Source organism: Rutidosis leptorrhynchoides, chromosome 4 (genome assembly GCF_046630445.1).
Source record: "Rutidosis leptorrhynchoides isolate AG116_Rl617_1_P2 chromosome 4, CSIRO_AGI_Rlap_v1, whole genome shotgun sequence".
NCBI classification, from domain to species: Eukaryota; Viridiplantae; Streptophyta; class Magnoliopsida; order Asterales; family Asteraceae; genus Rutidosis; species Rutidosis leptorrhynchoides.
In genome coordinates, this window is record NC_092336.1 from 27,997,554 (window position 1) to 28,017,794 (window position 20,241).

Below are 20,241 nucleotides of genomic sequence, written 5' to 3' on the forward strand. Positions count from 1 at the left end.
ATATTATAAACATTGGGTTAACAACATTTAACAAGATTGTTAACCTAAAGGTTTCAAAACAACACTTACATGTAACGACTAACGATGACTTAACGACTCAGTTAAAATGTATATACATGTAGTGTTTTAATATGTATTTATACACTTTTGAAAGACTTCAATACACTTATCAAAATAATTCTACTTAACAAAAATGCTTACAATTACATCCTCGTTCAGTTTCATCAACAATTCTACTCGTATGCACCCGTATTCATACTCGTACAATACACAGCTTTTAGATGTATGTACTATTGGTATATACACTCCAATGATCAGCTCTTAGCAGCCCATGTGAGTCACCTAACACATGTGGGAACCATCATTTGGAAACTAGCATGAAATGTCTCATAAAATTACAAAAATATGAGTAATCATTCATGACTTATTTACATGAAAACAAAATTACATATCATTTATATCTAATCCATACACCAACGACCAAAAACACCTACAAACACTTTCATTCTTCAATTTTATTCATCTAATTGATCTCTCTCAAGTTCTATCTTCAAGTTCTAAGTGTTCTTCATATATTCTACAAGTTCTAGTTACATAAAATCAAGAATACTTTCAAGTTTGCTAGCTCACTTCCAATCTTGTAAGGTGATCATCCAACCTCAAGAAATCTTTGTTTCTTACAGTAGGTTATCATTCTAATACAAGGTAATAATCATATTCAAACTTTGGTTCAATTTCTATAACTATAACAATCTTATTTCAAGTGATGATCTTACTTGAACTTGTTTTCGTGTCATGATTCTGCTTCAAGAACTTCGAGCCATCCAAGGATCCGTTGAAGCTAGATCTATTTTTCTCTTTTCCAGTAGGTTTATCCAAGGAACTTAAGGTAGTAATGATGTTCATAACATCATTCGATTCATACATATAAAGCTATCTTATTCGAAGGTTTAAACTTGTAATCACTAGAACATAGTTTAGTTAATTCTAAACTTGTTCGCAAACAAAAGTTAATCCTTCTAACTTGACTTTTAAAATCAACTAAACACATGTTCTATATTTATATGATATGCTAACTTAATGATTTAAAACCTGGAAACACGAAAAACACCGTAAAACCGGATTTACACCGTCGTAGTAACACCGCGGGCTGTTTTGGGTTAGTTAATTAAAAACTATGATAAACTTTGATTTAAAAGTTGTTATTCTGAGAAAATGATTTTTATTATGAACATGAAACTATATCCAAAAATTATGGTTAAACTCAAAGTGGAAGTGTGTTTTCCAAAATGGTCATCTAGACGTCGTTCTTTCGACTGAAATGACTACCTTTACAAAAAAGACTTGTAACTTATTTTTCCGACTATAAACCTATACTTTTTCTGTTTAGATTCATAAAATATAGTTCAATATGAAACCATAGTAATTTGATTCACTCAAAACGGATTTAAAATGAAGAAGTTATGAGTAAAACAAGATTGGATAATTTTTCTCATTTTAGCTACGTGAAAATTGGTAACAAATGTATTCCAACCATAACTTAATCAACTTGTATTGTATATTATGTAATCTTGAGATACCATAGACACGTATACAATGTTTCGACCTATCATGTCGACACATCTATATATATTTCGGAACAACCATAGACACTCTATATGTGAATGTTGGAGTTAGCTATACAGGGTTGAGGTTGATTCCAAAATATATATAGTTTGAGTTGTGATCAATACTGAGATACGTATACACTGGGTCGTGGATTGATTCAAGATAATATTTATCAATTTATTTCTGTACATCTAACTGTGGACAACTAGTTGTAGGTTACTAACGAGGACAGCTGAATTAATAAACTTAAAACATCAAAATATATTAAAAGTGTTGTAAATATATTTTGAACATACTTTGATATATATGTATATATTGTTATAGGTTCGTGAATCAACCAGTGGCCAAGTCTTACTTCCCGACGAAGTAAAAATCTGTGAAAGTGAGTTATAGTCCCACTTTTAAAATCTAGTATTTTTGGGCTGAGAATACATGCGCAATTTTTTATAAATGTTTTTACGAAATAGACACAAGTAATCAAAACTACATTATATGGTTGAATGATCAAAATCGAATATGCCCTTTTTTATTAAGTCTGGTAATCTAAGAATTAGGGAACAGACACCCTAATTGACGCGAATCCTAAAGATAGATCTATTGGGCCTAACAAACCCCATCCAAAGTACCGGATGCTTTAGTACTTCGAAATTTATATCATATCCGAAGGGTGTCCCGGAATGATGGGGATATTCTTATATATGCATCTTGTTAATGTCAGTTACCAGGTGTTCACCATATGAATGATTTTTATCTCTATGTATGGGATGTGTATTGAAATATGAAATCTTGTGGTCTATTATTATGATTTGATATATATAGGTTAAACCTATAACTCACCAACATTTTTGTTGACGTTTTAAGCATGTTTATTCTCAGGTGATTATTAAGAGCTTCAGCTGTCGCATACTTAAATAAGGACGAGATTTGGAGTCCATGCTTGCATGATATTGTGTAAAAACTGCATTCAAGAAACTTATTTTGTTGTAACATATTTGTATTGTAAACCATTATGTAATGGTCGTGTGTAAACAAGATATTTTAGATTATCATTATTTGATAATCTACATAAAGCTTTTTAAAACCTTTATCTATGAAATAAAGGTTATGGTTTGTTTTAAAAATGAATGCAGTCTTTGAAAAACGTCTCATATAGAGGTCAAAACCTCGCAACGAAATCAATTAATATGGAACGTTTTTAATCAATAAGAACGGGACATTTCAGTTGGTATCCGAGCGTTGGTCTTAGAGAACCAGAATTTTGCATTAGTGTGTCTTATCGAGTTTGTTAGGATGCATTAGTGAGTCTGGACTTCGACCGTGTTTACTTGAAAAATGATTGCTTAACAAATTTTGTTGGAAACTATATATTTTTAACATGTGAATATTATGTGATATATTAATCTCTTAACGCGTTTGATATTATGTGATAGATGTCTACCTCTAGAACAAGTCCCATTGACTCACCTAATAATAATGAAGAGTCAAATGTAAATTGGAATGATTCGTGGACTGATTCACAAGTTCCCGAAGAGGAACCGGAAGAAGAGTCGGAACCGGAAGAAGAATCGGAACCGGAAGAAGAATCGGAACCGGATGAAGAAATAGAACTGGTGGGGGAAATAATAAAACGGTTAAGTAAAAGAAAATCCTCAACCAACCGACCAAGGTTAATTATGGTCAATGGTTTTTCCGCCAAGGAAGCAAAATATTGGGAGGATTACCAATTCTCCGATGAATCGGATTCCGACGAGAATTCCGATGATGTTATAGAAATTACCCCAACTGAATTTAAAAAGGCAAAAGAAAATAATAAGGGAAAGGGCATAAAAATAGAGAAATCTAATTCCAACCCCGATGAACTTTATATGTATCATCAACCCCCGAAGTCCTTAAGTTGTAACAATGACCCAGGAACCTCTAAACCACCAGGTTTTTCTAAACCAATGTGGAAAACGACGGCTCGTATTAGGGGAACATCATATATCCCTAGAAACTTGGCAAAACGAACCAAAACCGAAGAAGAAGAAACAAGCGAGTCGGAATAAGATAGTTGTATTCGTGTGGTGTAATATATGTAATATAGTGTGCTTATGCTTTATGATATATGTAAAAATTGCTTGTATTAATAAGTATTTTTTTTATGAATCTAACTCTTGTCTATTTTACAGTATAAAAACACAAAATGGATAGACAACCCAATATTTTAAGAGACCTACCCGGAGACATGATTGATGAAATCTTGTCTAGAGTCGGTCAGAATTCTTCAGCACAACTATTTAAGGCGAGATCAGTTTGTAAGACATTCGAAGAACGTTCTAAGAATGCCTTGGTTTATAAAAGGCTTTCGTTCGAAAGATGGGGGATATCACATTGGGAAATCCATAAGTTACGATGTGTTTACTTTGACGCATATATTGCGGGGAACCCAAATGCTATTTTACGCAATGGGTTAAGAAATTATTTTGACTCAATATATCCGAATATTGGACTTCGTGATTTAGAAAAAGCGGCTAACATGCAACATAAAGAAGCATGTTATGCTTACGGATTAGTAATGTTCGCTTCTCACCAAAGTGAGAACAAGAACATCGGGCTACAACTATTAAACAAAACGTTTCCACAAGTGACGGAGTCAGTAATTGGGGTAAGAAATGAGGTTTTTAGATTGTTACGGGACTGTTGGACATTACGTAACCCTCGTCCCTTTGACCACGTTACAACACGCTGTCTTATCAACGGCCATAACGGTTATGTTCCACAAGACCAAGGATGGGAAGTAATCCTAGTAAAACCAGAATGCATGACTTGTTTCTGGACGTATGAATTACATGTCTTTATTGCCTTTGCTGAACAACTTGTGTACTAGCTAGAATTATCTTCACAACCATCTTGTATCAAATTTATTGTGTGCTATATTTCATGCTATATGTAAAATAAGCGGTATTGTAAGTTTGTAAAATATTGTGTAAAAGTTTGAACGCGAAATATTATTATAATCAGTTTTTCATATAGAATTGTAGTAGTTGAATTGTATATTAGCTACTAAGTATGAACTTAACGGGTAGGTACTACCCGAATTTAAACTTATAAAACGCTAATATGAAGAAAAAGCTTTTATAAATGAGTTCATATTATGCTACGAAATACTATTAACTACTCTTAATATTCTGTATGATTAACTTGTTCCATTTGACTATTTTGAAGGAAATGGCACCGACTACTCGACACACCGTGAATATGAATGAAGAGAAATTCCGTACTTTTCTAGCTTCAAACATAGCCGCAGTACAGGCTGCGCTACATACCAACAATAACCTTGGATCTAGCAGTACAGGAAATCGTGTAGGATGCACCTACAAAGAATTCACTGCCTACAAACCTTTGGAATTTGATGGAACCGAAGGACCGATCGGATTGAAACGGTGGACCGAGAAGGTCGAATCGGTGTTTGCCATAAGTAAGTGTACTGAAGAGGACAAAGTGAAGTACGCTACGCATACCTTCACAGGTTCTGCGTTAACATGGTGGAATACCTATCTAGAGCAAGTGGGACAAGACGATGCGTACGCACTACCGTGGTCAGCATTCAAGCACTTGATGAACGAGAAGTACCGTCCCAGAACCGAAGTCAATAAGCTCAAGACAGAACTTAGAGGGTTACGAACCCAAGGATTTGATATTACCACGTACGAAAGACGATTCACAAAATTGTGCCTATTGTGTCCAGGAGCATTCGAAGATGAGGAAGAGAAGATCGACGCGTTTGTGAAAGGATTACCGGAAAGAATCCAAGAAGATATAAGTTCACACGAGCCCGCCTCCATACAACAGGCATGTAGAATGGCTCACAAACTAGTGAACCAGATTAAAGAAAGAATTAAAGAACAGACTGCTGAAGAGGCCAATGTGAAGCAAGTCAAAAGAAAGTGGGAGGAAAACGGTGATAAGAATCACCAATACAACAACAACAGCAATTACAACAATAATCGCAACAATTATCCCAACAATCGCAACATCAATCGCAACTACAACAAACGGCCCAACAACAACAACAACAACAACAACAACAACAACAACAGCAACTACAACAATCATCCCAACAACAATAACAACCGCAACAACAACAACAATCAGAAGCAGCTATGCCAAAGGTGTGAAAAGTATCACTCGGGGTTCTGCACTAAATTTTGCAACAAGTGTAAAAGAAATGGTCATAGCGCGGCGAAGTGTGAGGTCTACGAACCAGGGGTTAACAGAACGAAAGGAACAAATGGTGTCGGAACGAGTAATGGCGGAGCAAGTAGTGTCGGAGCAAGTTATGCCAATGTAGTTTGTTATAAATGTGGAAAATTGGGCCACATTATTAGAAATTGCCCGAACCAGGAGAACACGAATGGACAAGGCCGCGAAAGAGTTTTCAATATTAATGCGGCAGAGGCACAGGAAGACCCGGAGCTTGTTACGGGTACGTTTCTTATTGACAATAAATCTACTTACGTTTTATTTGATTCGGGTGCGGATAGAAGCTATATGAGTAGAGATTTTTGTGCTAAATTAAGTTGTCCATTGACGTCGTTGGATAGTAAATTTTTACTTGAATTAGCAAACGGTAAATTAATTTCAGCAGATAATATATGCCGGAATCGAGAAATTAAACTGGGTAGCGAAATATTTAAGATTGATTTGATACCAGTAGAGTTAGGGAGTTTTGATATAATAGTTGGCATGGACTGGCTGAAGAAGGTGAAAGCAGAGATCGTATGTTATAAAAATGCAATTCGCATTGTACGAGAAGAAGGAGAACCCTTAATGGTGTACGGAGAAAAGGGCAACATGAAGCTACATCTTATTAGTAATTTGAAGGCACAAAAACTAATAAGAAAAGGTTGCTATGCTGTTCTATCACACGTCGACAAAGTACAAACTGAAGAAAAGAGCATCAATGATGTTCCCGTCGCAAAAGAATTTCCCGATGTATTTCTGAAAGAATTACCGGGACTACCACCACATCGATCTGTTGAATTTCAAATAGATCTTGTACCAGGAGCTGCACCAATAGCTCATGCTCCTTACAGACTCGCACCCAGCGAGATGAAAGAACTGCAAAGCCAATTACAAGAACTTTTAGAGCATGGTTTCATTCGACCAAGCACATCACCGTGGGGAGCTCCTGTTTTGTTTGTCAAGAAGAAAGATGGTACATTCAGGTTGTGTATCGACTACCGAGAGTTGAACAAACTTACCATCAAGAACCGCTACCCACTACCGAGAATCGATGACTTATTTGATCAACTACAAGGCTCGTCTGTTTATTCAAAGATTGACTTACGTTCCGGGTATCATCAAATGCGGGTGTTAGAAGATGATATTCCAAAGACTGCTTTCAGAACACGTTACGGTCATTACGAGTTTATGGTCATGCCGTTTGGTTTAACTAATGCACCAGCTGTGTTCATGGACCTTATGAACCGAGTGTGTGGACCATACCTTGATAAGTTTGTCATTGTTTTCATTGATGACATACTTATTTACTCAAAGAATGACCAAGAACACGGTGAACATTTGAGAAAGGTGTTAGAAGTATTGAGGAAGGAAGAATTGTACGCTGAGTTTTCAAAGTGTGCATTTTGGTTGGAAGAAGTTCAATTCCTCGGTTACATAGTGAACAAAGAAGGTATTAAGGTGGATTCGGCAAAGATAGAAACTGTTGAAAAGTGGGAAACCCCGAAAACTCCGAAACACATACGCCAGTTTTAGGACTAGCTGGTTACTACAGAAGGTTCATCCAAGACTTTTCCAGAATAGCAAAACCCTTGACTGCATTAACGCATAAAGGGAAGAAATTTGAATGGAATGATGAACAAGAGAAAGCGTTTCAGTTATTGAAGAAAAAGCTAACTACGGCACCTATATTGTCATTGCCTGAAGGGAATGATGATTTTGTGATTTATTGTGACGCATCAAAGCAAGGTCTCGGTTGTGTATTAATGCAACGAACGAAGGTGATTGCTTATGCGTCTAGACAATTGAAGATTCACGAACAAAATTATACGACGCATGATTTGGAATTAGGCGCGGGTGTTTTTGCATTAAAGACTTGGAGGCACTACTTATATGGGGTCAAAAGTATTATATATACCGACCACAAAAGTCTTCAACACATATTTAATCAGAAACAACTGAATATGAGGCAGCGTAGGTGGATTGAATTATTGAATGATTACGAGTTTGAGATTCGTTACCACCCGGGGAAGGCAAATGTGGTAGCCGATGCCTTGAGCAGGAAGGACAGAGAACCCATTCGAGTAAAATCTATGAATATAATGATTCATAATAACCTTACTACTCAAATAAAGGAGGCGCAACAAGGAGTTTTAAAAGAGGGAAATTTAAAGGATGAAATACCCAAAGGATCGGAGAAGCATCTTAATATTCTGGAAGATGGAACCCGGTATAGGGCTGAAAGGATTTGGGTACCAAAATTTGGAGATATGAGAGAAATGGTACTTAGAGAAGCTCATAAAACCAGATGCTCAATACATCCTGGAATGGGGAAGATGTACAAGGATCTCAAGAAACATTTTTGGTGGCCGGGTATGAAAGCCAATGTTGCTAAATACGTAGGAGATTGTTTGACGTGTTCTAAGGTCAAAGCTGAGCATCAGAAACCATCAGGTCTACTTCAACAACCCGAAATCCCGGAATGGAAATGGGAAAACATTACCATGGATTTCATCACTAAATTACCAAGGACTGCAAGTGGTTTTGATACTATTTGGGTAATAGTTGATCGTCTCACCAAATCAGCACACTTCCTGCCAATAAGAGAAGATGACAAAATGGAGAAGTTAGCACGACTGTATTTGAAGGAAGTCGTCTCCAGACATGGAATACCAATCTCTATTATCTCTGATAGGGATGGCAGATTTATTTCAAGATTCTGGCAGACATTACAGCAAGCATTAGGAACTCGTCTAGACATGAGTACTGCCTATCATCCACAAACTGATGGGCAGAGCAAAAGGACGATACAAACGCTTGAAGACATGCTACGAGCATGTGTTATTGATTTCGGAAACAGTTGGGATCGACATCTACCGTTAGCAGAATTTTCCTACAACAACAGCTACCATTCAAGCATTGAGATGGTGCCGTTTGAAGCACTTTATGGTAGAAAGTGCAGGTCTCCGATTTGTTGGAGTGAAGTGGGGGATAGATAGATTACGGGTCCGGATATTATACAAGAAACTACCGAGAAGATCATCCAAATTCAACAACGGTTGAAAACCGCCCAAAGTCGACAAAAGAGCTACGCTGACATTAAAAGAAAAGATATAGAATTTGAAATTAGAGAGATGGTCATGCTTAAAGTTGCACCTTGGAAAGGCGTTGTTCGATTTGGTAAACGAGGGAAATTAAATCCAAGGTATATTGGACCATTCAAGATTATTGATCGTGTCGGACCAGTAGCTTACCGACTTGAGTTACCTCAACAACTCGCGACTGTACATAACACTTTCCACGTCTCGAATTTGAAGAAATGTTTTGCTAAAGAAGATCTCACTATTCCGTTAGATAAAATCCAAATCAACGAAAAACTTCAATTCATCGAAGAACCCGTCGAAATAATGGATCGTGAGGTTAAAAGACTTAAGCAAAACAAGATACCAATTGTTAAGGTTCGATGGAATGCTCGTAGAGGACCCGAGTTCACCTGGGAGCGTGAAGATTAGATGAAGAAGAAATACCCGCATCTATTTCCAGAAGATTCGTCAACACCTTCAACAGCTTAAAATTTCGGGACGAAATTTATTTAACGGGTAGGTACTGTAGTGACCCGAACTTTTCCATGTTTATATATATTAATTGAGATTGATATTTACATGATTAAATGTTTCCAACATGTTAAGCAATCAAACTTGTTAAGACTTGATTATTTGAAATATGTTTCATATAGACAATTGACCACCCAAGTTGACCGGTGATTCACGAACGTTAAAACTTGTAAAAACTATATGATGACATATATATGGATATATATATAGTTAACATGATACTATGATAAGTAAACATATCATTAAGTATATTAACAATGAACTACATATGTAAAAACAAGACTACTAACTTAATGATTTTTAAACGAGGCATATATGTAACGATTATCGTTGTAATGACATTTAATGTATATATATCATATTAAGAGATATTCATACATGATAATATCATGATAATATAATAATTTAAAATCTCATTTGATATTATAAACATTGGGTTAACAACATTTAACAAGATCGTTAACCTAAAGGTTTCAAAACAACACTTACATGTAACGACTAACGATGACTTAACGACTCAGTTAAAATGTATATACATGTAGTGTTTTAATATGTATTTATACACTTTTGAAAGACTTCAATACACTTATCAAAATACTTCTACTTAACAAAAATGCTTACAATTACATCCTCGTTCAGTTTCATCAACAATTCTACTCGTATGCACCCGTATTCGTACTCGTACAATACACAGCTTTTAGATGTATGTACTATTGGTATATATACTCCAATGATCAGCTCTTAGTAGCCCATGTGAGTCACCTAACACATGTGGGAACCATCATTTGGCAACTAGCATGAAATGTCTCATAAAATTACAAAAATATGAGTAATCATTCATGACTTATTTACATGAAAACAAAATTACATATCCTTTATATCTAATCCATACACCAACGACCAAAAACACCTACAAACACTTTCATTCTTCAATTTTATTCATCTAATTGATCTCTCTCAAGTTCTATCTTCAAGTTCTAAGTGTTCTTCATATATTCTACAAGTTCTAGTTACATAAAATCAAGAATACTTTCAAGTTTGCTAGCTCACTTCCAATCTTGTAAGGTGATCATCCAACCTCAAGAAATCTTTGTTTCTTACAGTAGGTTATCATTCTAATACAAGGTAATAATCATATTCAAACTTTGGTTCAATATCTATAACTATAACAATCTTATTTCAAGTGATGATCTTACTTGAACTTGTTTTCGTGTCATGATTCTGCTTCAAGAACTTTGAGCCATCCAAGGATCCGTTGAAGCTAGATCCATTTTTCTATTTTCCAGTAGGTTTATCCAAGGAACTTAAGGTAGTAATGATGTTCATAACATCATTTGATTCATACATATAAAGCTATCTTATTCGAAGGTTTAAACTTGTAATCACTAGAACATAGTTTAGTTAATTCTAAACTTGTTCGCAAACAAAAGTTAATCCTTCTAACTTGACTTTTAAAATCAACTAAACACATGTTCTATATCTATATGATATGCTAACTTAATGATTTAAAACCTGAAAACACGAAAAACACCGTAAAACCGGATTTACGCCGTCGTAGTAACACCGCGGGCTGTTTTGGGTTAGTTAATTAAAAACTATGATAAACTTTGATTTAAAAGTTGTTATTCTGAGAAAATGATTTTTATTATGAACATGAAACTATATCCAAAAATTATGGTTAAACTCAAAGTGGAAGTATGTTTTCTAAAATGGTCATCTAGACGTCGTTCTTTCGACTGAAATGACTACCTTTACAAAAATGACTTGTAACTTATTTTTCCGACAATAAACCTATACTTTTTCTGTTTAGATTCATAAAATAGAGTTCAATATGAAACCATAGCAATTTGATTCAATAAAAACGGATTTAAAATGAAGAAGTTATGGGTAAAACAAGATTGCATAATTTTTCTCATTTTAGCTACGTGAAAATTGGTAACAAATCTATTCCAACCATAACTTAATCAACTTGTATTGTATATTATGTAATCTTGAGATACCATAGACATGTATACAATGTTTCGACCTATCATGTCGACACATCTATATATATTTCGGAACAACCATAGACACTCTATATGTGAATGTTGGAGTTAGCTATACAGGGTTGAGGTTGATTCCAAAATATATATAGTTTGAGTTGTGATCAATACTGAGATATGTATACACTGGGTCGTGGATTGATTCAAGATAATATTTATCGATTTATTTCTGTACATCTAACTGTGGACAACTAGTTGTAGGTTACTAACGAGGACAGCTGACTTAATAAACTTAAAACATCAAAATATATTAAAAGTGTTGTAAATATATTTTGAACATACTTTGATATATATGTATATATTGTTATAGGTTCGTGAATCAACCAGTGGCCAAGTCTTACTTCCCGACGAAGTAAAAATATGTGAAAGTGAGTTATAGTCCCACTTTTAAAATCTAGTATTTTTGGGCTGAGAATACATGTGCAATTTTTTATAAATGTTTTTACGAAATAGACACAAGTACTCAAAACTACATTATATGGTTGAATGATCGAAATCGAATATGCCCTTTTTTATTAAGTCTAGTAATCTAAGAATTAGGGAACAGACATCCTAATTGACGTGAATCCTAAAGATAGATCTATTGGGCCTAACAAACCCCATCCAAAGTACCGGATGCTTTAGTACTTCGAAATTTATATCATATCCGAAGGGTGTCCCGGAATGATGGGGATATTCTTATATATGCATCTTGTTAATGTCGGTTACCAGGTGTTCACCATATGAATAATTTTTATCTCTATGTATGGGATGTGTATTGAAATATGAAATCTTGTGGTCTATTATTATGATTTGATATATATAGGTTAAACCTATAACTCACCAACATTTTTGTTAACGTTTTAAGCATGTTTATTCTCAGGTGATTATTAAGAGCTTCCGCTGCCGCATACTTAAATAAGGACGAGATTTGGAGTCCATGCTTGTATGATATTGTGTAAAAACTGCATTCAAGAAACTTATTTTGTTGTAACATATTTGTATTGTAAACCATTATGTAATGGTCGTGTGTAAACAGGATATTTTAGATTATCATTATTTGATAATCTACGTAAAGCTTTTTAAAACCTTTATCTATGAAATAAAGGTTATGGTTTGTTTTAAAAATGAATGCAGTCTTTGAAAAACGTCTCATATAGAGGTCAAAACCTCGCAACGAAATCAATTAATATGGAACGTTTTTAATCAATAAGAACGGGACATTTCAAAAATAATGATAATAAAATTTCTCGTCCCGCCCTCGGGTAAAGCAATTTCGGTTCAACGACCTAGTCTTCAACTCACGACGAATTTTAGGTATCAAATTTTTAACTTAATGAAATAAAGTACATTTTTGTTTTTAAATTCACACCAAACTTAAATTTGAAATGCATAAAATTAAAAATTCATATAAATATTATTAATATTTTTTATACATTAATTTTACAAACTTTATATTGAAAATATTAATTTTTTAAAATATATAAAAAAACTTAAATATATTGATTTAAAAAGATTTACAATAATAATTTAATATTTATATATTAATTTTAAAAATATGGTAAAAATAAAATTAAAAATCTTTTTGGTCTTTTATCCCACTTTAATCAATCAAATATTATCAAAAATATACGCCCTCTTTTGGGTAAAGTAATTTCGGCTATATTACCTAGTTTTACTCCTAACGAATTTTTGAAATATTTTGGATTGATTGATTAAAGATATTTATACCTTAAGAATAAACGGTAAATTTCGCAGTGATGTAATAAATTTTTGTATGATATCAATAATTTCGGTTTCGCGAACCTAATTTTATTGAATATCAATTTAATACTTTATAGCGAACGATTCAGTGTTTATTATCAAAAGGTTAAAAGCAATAAATAAAAACTGTACATACTTACCTGTGAGAAAGAATTCTCAGAGACCTGCTTTAGCCGACTCATAGGAGAGTCGTGTGATTTGGTTTTCCATAGCTACATAAGCATAACCTCGATTCTTTAATAAATTTTCTTCTAAACATAAGAACAGTCATTCTCTGCATAGAGTAACAAATTCGGTATTTGAATATGCTTGATTGTTTGAACATTTACCTTCGTGTGACCATTTTCCGCATTTATGACATCTTTCAAGGTGTCGTGCTCTTCTTTTTGTTGCGGATTTTGATTTTCCTTTACCAAAATGTGTCTTATGATGATCTTTCCTGAGTTCTTTCCTTACTTCGTCTATTTTGCCTCTTATGAATGATACCAGTTCACTCGGGAAGATGTTATTATTACGTTTAGTAATCATAGCGTGTAGTAGTAGACCGTGGTTCAGATCAAAGGAATTCTTCATCTCGTAAAACCTAAAAGAAATAAAAATTCAGAATGGAGGGAGAAGACTAGTTCTTTAGGGTCTGCCAGGGAAATACCATTCGGATTCCATTTTCGAAAACTACACGAAAACAGAATATCTAACTCTAACAGAAATTCATATTATCCTAAAAAGATTCGAATCTTCCCACACTTAGTTAGCTGTGGTGTCGAAATTGTGATTAACTTCATCTTTAACTTCCATTGGATTATCTATGTAATATTTAACTCTGTGACCATTAACCTTAAATTCAATCCCATTTGAATTTATTAATTCTACTGTTCCATATAGGAAAACTCTTTTCACTATGAATGGTCCAGACCATCTTGATTTCAATTTTCCAGAAAATAGCTTGAATCGTGAATTGAAAAGAAGAACTCTGTCTCCTTCTTTAAATTCTTTTAAACTTCTGATTCTTTTATCATGCCATTTCTTCATTCTTTCTTTATAGACTAACGAATTTTCGTATGCTTCATGTCTTAATTCTTCTAATTCGTTTAGTTGATTTAACCGTAGACGTCCAGCTTCATGTAAATCAAGATTACATGTCTTCAAAGCCCAAAATGCTTTATGCTCAATTTCTACTGGAAGGTGACATGCTTTTCTGTAAACAAGTCTAAAAGGTGTGGTTCCAATTGGAGTTTTGTAGGCTGTTCTAAAAGCCCAGAGTGCATCCTCCAATTTCATGGACCATTCTGTAGCGACCCGACAAAATCGTCATTGACGGCGCCGTCTACTTAGGTCCCGTTACGTGGTCATAAGTCTTTAAAACAACGTTTGACCAAAAGATATGTCGCATTCATTTCAAATGTAAAGATTGTTCAAAGTTTACAAGAATAGTTCCACCACAAGTTACGTTACAAAGTTATAAGTACAAATGAAACTTATGCGACACAATTTAAAAGTAGCCAAAAGACGCTCCATGTATGCATATATACTCGACATCCAATGCAAGTATCAAAATAATGAGCGGAAGCATGTATCATGTATCGTTCAAGGACCTGAGAAAAACATAGAAATCTGTCAACGAAAACGTTGGTGAAATCATAGGTTTAAGTAAGTAAGTGAGTAAATAAGTAGATTGAACCACAAGATTTGCAACATCGAATTAATAGTTAACCATTCCAAAATTTGTTTCACGAGCACCCAATTATCAATGCTTAACATTTCTCCCATTGAACCCCATCACTTAGTGCTAGAACATACACTGTTTCTCGAAAATATATTTCATTCGTAAACGGTAGCGAACCGTTTGAATGAGGGTTTGTCAAACCCATATGGATCCATACAACATAAGTTCTCGCTTACACCCGGCAAGTGTAACTAATGATAATCGAATTGAGGATTTTGTTCTAAACTCGTATGTAGAATGTTTGTTTTCCTGTACTTGTGTTCACTTAGTAAAAGAAATGTTTATGTTTTCTCATCCCAAATGTAAGTTCAAAAAGAGTAAAAGTGGGACTATGATCTCACCTTGAGTGCACGAGTAGTAAAGTACTTCAACAAGTAAACGTGTGCAAAGAACAATGCTAATCTTGACCTAAACAATAGGTTGTATCAATAACGGTAAACACGATAGGTCAAAGATGTTCAATTAGTCCTATGGCTCGTTAAGACTAAATCATAATAGCATGTGAATCAAATTGTCATGTTTCATGCAAGGTACAAGTATAAAAACATGTTAGAACGATTGCACAAATATTTGGTTAAGTTTGATTAAAAGTCAACTTGGTCGGGTCAAAGTCAACGAAAAAGTCAACATGTTCGGGTCGGGTCCCGAACTATTTTTCTGAGGTTTTTAATCATATATGAGCATGTTAGAACAAGTTTTATGTGAATCGGAGGTCCGTAGTATGCCAAACATTTTTCGTATTTTGGACATGGAGGTCAGAACCTGACCACGGCTTATGTCGCGCCGCGACATAAGCTGGCCGCGCCGCGGCATTGGCCGTGCGCTGGTACCTGGTCAGTCTCAATTGTTCGAGTCCCAAATCAAAACTCTTTCAAGCATAAATTACAAACCGCTAACACTTAGAACTCGTATCTTATATCGTTAGAAAGATAATTTGACAAAGAACACATATAAATACATTTCACCAACCAAAAATGTTATTTGTCACAATCGGCTTTCCAAAGTAAATGATCAATTAATGCACACATTTAATTCACAAATTTGATAAGTGCACATTTATGATTCGGGCATTTAATGCATACATATAACATGCCGTTTTGTAGGTAATCGAGCATACAATACAACTAACTACTTACTAACTACAATTCATGTCATTCAATGCATCAAATATTCATTTCAAGCTTATCAAACCCTAACCCGAATTCACCAAAATCACTAATCAAGTTTATGGAGTTTTCTCAAGCAACCTACACATCAAATTGAAGCTAGTGATACTAGGAACACAATTAGGACATGAACTTTTAACATCTAACAACATATGATCATCCAAAATTCAAGAACAACACACCAAAATTCAAGTTCATGCTAGTTATACTAAAACAACAAGATCGAGCATACAAATTACATACACGACATCACAATGAGCCATAGACACTAACTAACACCATTTCAAGTCAAAAACACGAATTTAGAGAAATCTAGAGTTTTAGAAATGTTACACAAACGAGATGAAGTTGGTACCAAAATGAAGAGGATGAAGAGAGGATTACGAATATGTAATTTATTTTGTTGTAAGCCTCCTAGATCGGATTTAGATGATGATTGAATGAATTTGGAAATGGTGTGTGTGTTCTTGCTAGAGAGAAAGAGAGAGAGATGGAGATAATAATGAATGAGTGAAAGGGGATTGACCCTTTGACCTAGTCAAGGGTTTGATCCCTTGTCAAGTTTAGTCCCTCAACTTTCGTTCGGGTGCGTGAATTACCTAAACGATATAATTTAAAACGCGTATTAACGGGAGATGTTATAAACATATAACGGAGTTTAAATTAGTATAACGGAAAAGTAAATGGAAAAAGGCGGGATGTTACATTACCTACTCCTTAAAAGAAATTTCGTCCCGAAATTTAAGTAGGCGTAGTAGTCGTTGTTTCTTCCTCGAGATCTTGCGTTTCCGAATTCACGAATAGATGAGGATACTTCCTTTGCATTTGATCTTGTCTTTCCCAAGTAAACTCGGGTCCCCTTTTGGCGTTCCAACGGACTTTAACAATCGGGATTCGGCTTTGTTTCAATGTCTTGACGGAGGTGTCCACAATTTTAACCGGTTCCTCCACAAAATGAAGTTTGTCATCAATAGTAAGTTCCTCGAGAGGAATGACGATATCGGGTTCGGCAAGACACTTTTTCAAGTTAGATACATGGAAGGTAGGATGAACGGAGTTCAATTGAGGCGGAAGATCTAAACGATACGCAACGGTTCCAATACGCTCCAAGATTTCGAAAGGACCAATATACCTTGGATTCAGCTTCCCGCGTTTCCCAAAACGGATTACACCCTTCTAAGGCGCGACTTTTAACATTACTCGATCACCGACTTGAAATTCAAGATCGTTGCGTCGTTTGTCGGTATAGCTCTTTTGACGACTTCGGGCCGTCCTAAGCCTATCTCGGATTTGAACGATTTTCTCAGTGGTTTCATGAATGAGTTCGGGTCCGGTGATTTGCACGTCGCCTACCTCGGCCCAACAAAGAGGTGAACGACATTTTCAGCCATATAGCGCTTCGAAAGGTGCGGCTTTAATACTCGCGTGATAACTATTGTTGTAAGAGAACTCGGCGAGAGGTAAGTGCTTGTCCCAAGCTTTTCCGAAATCAACCACGCAAGCTCGTAACATGTCCTCTAAGGTTTGAATTGTACGTTCGCTTTGTCCGTCGGTTTGAGGATGATATGCGGTGCTCATATCTAAACACGTTCCCAACGCTTCTTGTAAAGTACGCCAAAATCTAGAAACAAAACGGCCATCTCGGTCGGAGATAATCGATAAAGGTACACCGTGTCGGGAAACGATCTCCTTAATGTAAAGTTGTGCAAGTTTCTCCATTTTGTCCGTTTCTTTCATGGCAAGGAAGTGTGCGGATTTGGTGAGACGGTCAACAATAACCCAAATGGTATCATAACCGCCCGTCGTTTTTGGTAGTTTGGTGATAAAATCCATCGTTATCCTTTCCCACTTCCATTGTGGGATCTCGGGTTGTTGAAGTAGTCCAGACGGTCTTTGGTGTTCGGCTTTGACTTTGGAACATGTCAAACACTTGGAAACATAAGTAGCTACGTCCCTTTTGATGTTCGGCCACCAATATAGTTGTTTAAGGTCGTGGTACATCTTATTGGCGCCGGGGTGAATCGAGTATCGTGACTTATGGGCTTCATCTAAAATAAGGCTTCGTAGGTCCCCATAACTAGGCACCCAAATCCTCCCGGCAAAATATCGGAGTCCGGTTTCTTTAACTTCGAATCGAGAGGTGAGGACGTTCAAGTGTTCGAAAGAGATGTTTTCATCCTTGAGAGCTTCGTCTTGGGCTACACGAATTTGACTATTGTGGTTGGTGTGAATGGTGATGTTTAAAGCTCGGACACGAAGAGGCACCGCTCTTTCTTTTCGACTTAAGGCATCGGCTACTACATTTGCCTTCCCGGGATGGTAACGAAGCTCGCAATCGTAATCGTTTAAGGTTTCAATCCACCTTCGTTGTCTCATGTTTAGTTGCTTTTGATCGAAAATGTGTTGAAGGCTTTTGTGATCGGTGAAGATAGTACTCTTGGTTCCATAAAGATAGTGTCTCCACATTTTAAGTGCAAAGACAACGGCTCCGAGTTCGAGATCATGTGTCGTATAGTTTCGTTCATGAATTTTGAGTTGTCGAGAAGCATAAGCAATGACTTTTGTTCGTTGCATCAATACACACCCAAAACCATGTTTTGAGGCATCGCAATATACAACAAAGTCATCATTGCCTTCGGGAAGTGACAAGATAGGAGCGGTGGTTAGCTTCGTTTTCAAGATTTGGAATGCGGATTCATGTTCGGTCGCCCAAATGAATTTCTTTCCCTTGTGAGTTAATGCGGTTAGAGGACGTGCAACCAAAGAGAAGTTTTCGATGAATCTACGATAGTACCCGGCGAGACCCAAGAATTGACGAATGTGAGTAGGAGTAGTAGGAGTCTCCCATTTACTAATGGCTTCGATTTTCGTGGGATCGACTTTAATACCTTGATCACTTACAACATGACCAAAAAATTGAACTTCCTTTAACCAAAATGCACACTTGGAGAATTTGGCATAAAGTCGTTCTTGTCTCAAGAGTTCAAGCACGAGTCGGAGATGTTGTTCGTGCTCTTCTTCATTTTTAGAATAGATCAATATGTCATCGATGAACACAATAACGAATTTATCGAGATACGGTTTGCACACGCGGCTCATAAGATCCATGAACACCGCCAGTGCGTTAGTGAGACTAAATGGCATGACAAGGAATTCATAACTACCATAACGAGTCCGGAAAGCGGTTTTGGAGACATCTTCCCCCTTAACCCTTAATTGATGATAACCCGAGCGGAGATCGATTTTCGAATATACACAAGACCCTTGTAATTGATCAAAGAGGTCATCGATGCGAGGAAGAGAATATCGGTTCTTAACCGTCAATTTATTTAGTTCACGATAATCAATGCACATTCGTAGGGATCCGTCTTTCTTTTTAACAAACAAAATCGGAGCGCCCCATGGTGAATGGCTAGGTTGGATAAAACCACGGTCAAGTAGTTCTTGGATTTGACTTTGCAATTCTTGCATTTCGGATGGAGCAAGTCTATACGGTGCACGTGCTACGGGTGCGGCTCCCGGAATAAGATCGATTTGGAATTCTACCGGTCGATGAGGTGGAAGACCCGGCAATTCGTCGGGAAATACATCGGAAAAGTCACTAACAATTGGCACATCATCGATATGCTTCTCATCGGACTCGACTTTCTTAACGTGGGTAAGGATCGCAAAACAACCCTTACGGAGTAGTTTTCTAACTTTAAGGCACGAAACGAGGTTGAGTCTGGTGCAACTCTTATCGCCATAAACAATCAAAGGTTCACCATTCTCGGTAGGAATTCGGATTGCGTTAAGATCACAGAGGATATGAGATTTCGTTTTGACTAACTAATTCATATCGATTATTACCTCAAAGCTTCCTAGTTCCATGGGTATCAAGTCAATTTCAAATTCCTTACCCAAAATGTTTAACGTACACCCCCGGTAATATGTGTCGGCACTTAATAGTTTCCCGTTAGCCACTTCAATGGTATAAGTGGTATCTAATGGAAGAGGTGGAGTGCTAAAAGAATGAGTCAAAGTCTTGGATACAAAGCATTTATCGGCACCCGAATCGAATAAGCAAGAGACATAAGAATTGTTGAGAAGAAACGTACCCGTGACTAGTTCAGTGTCATCCCGGG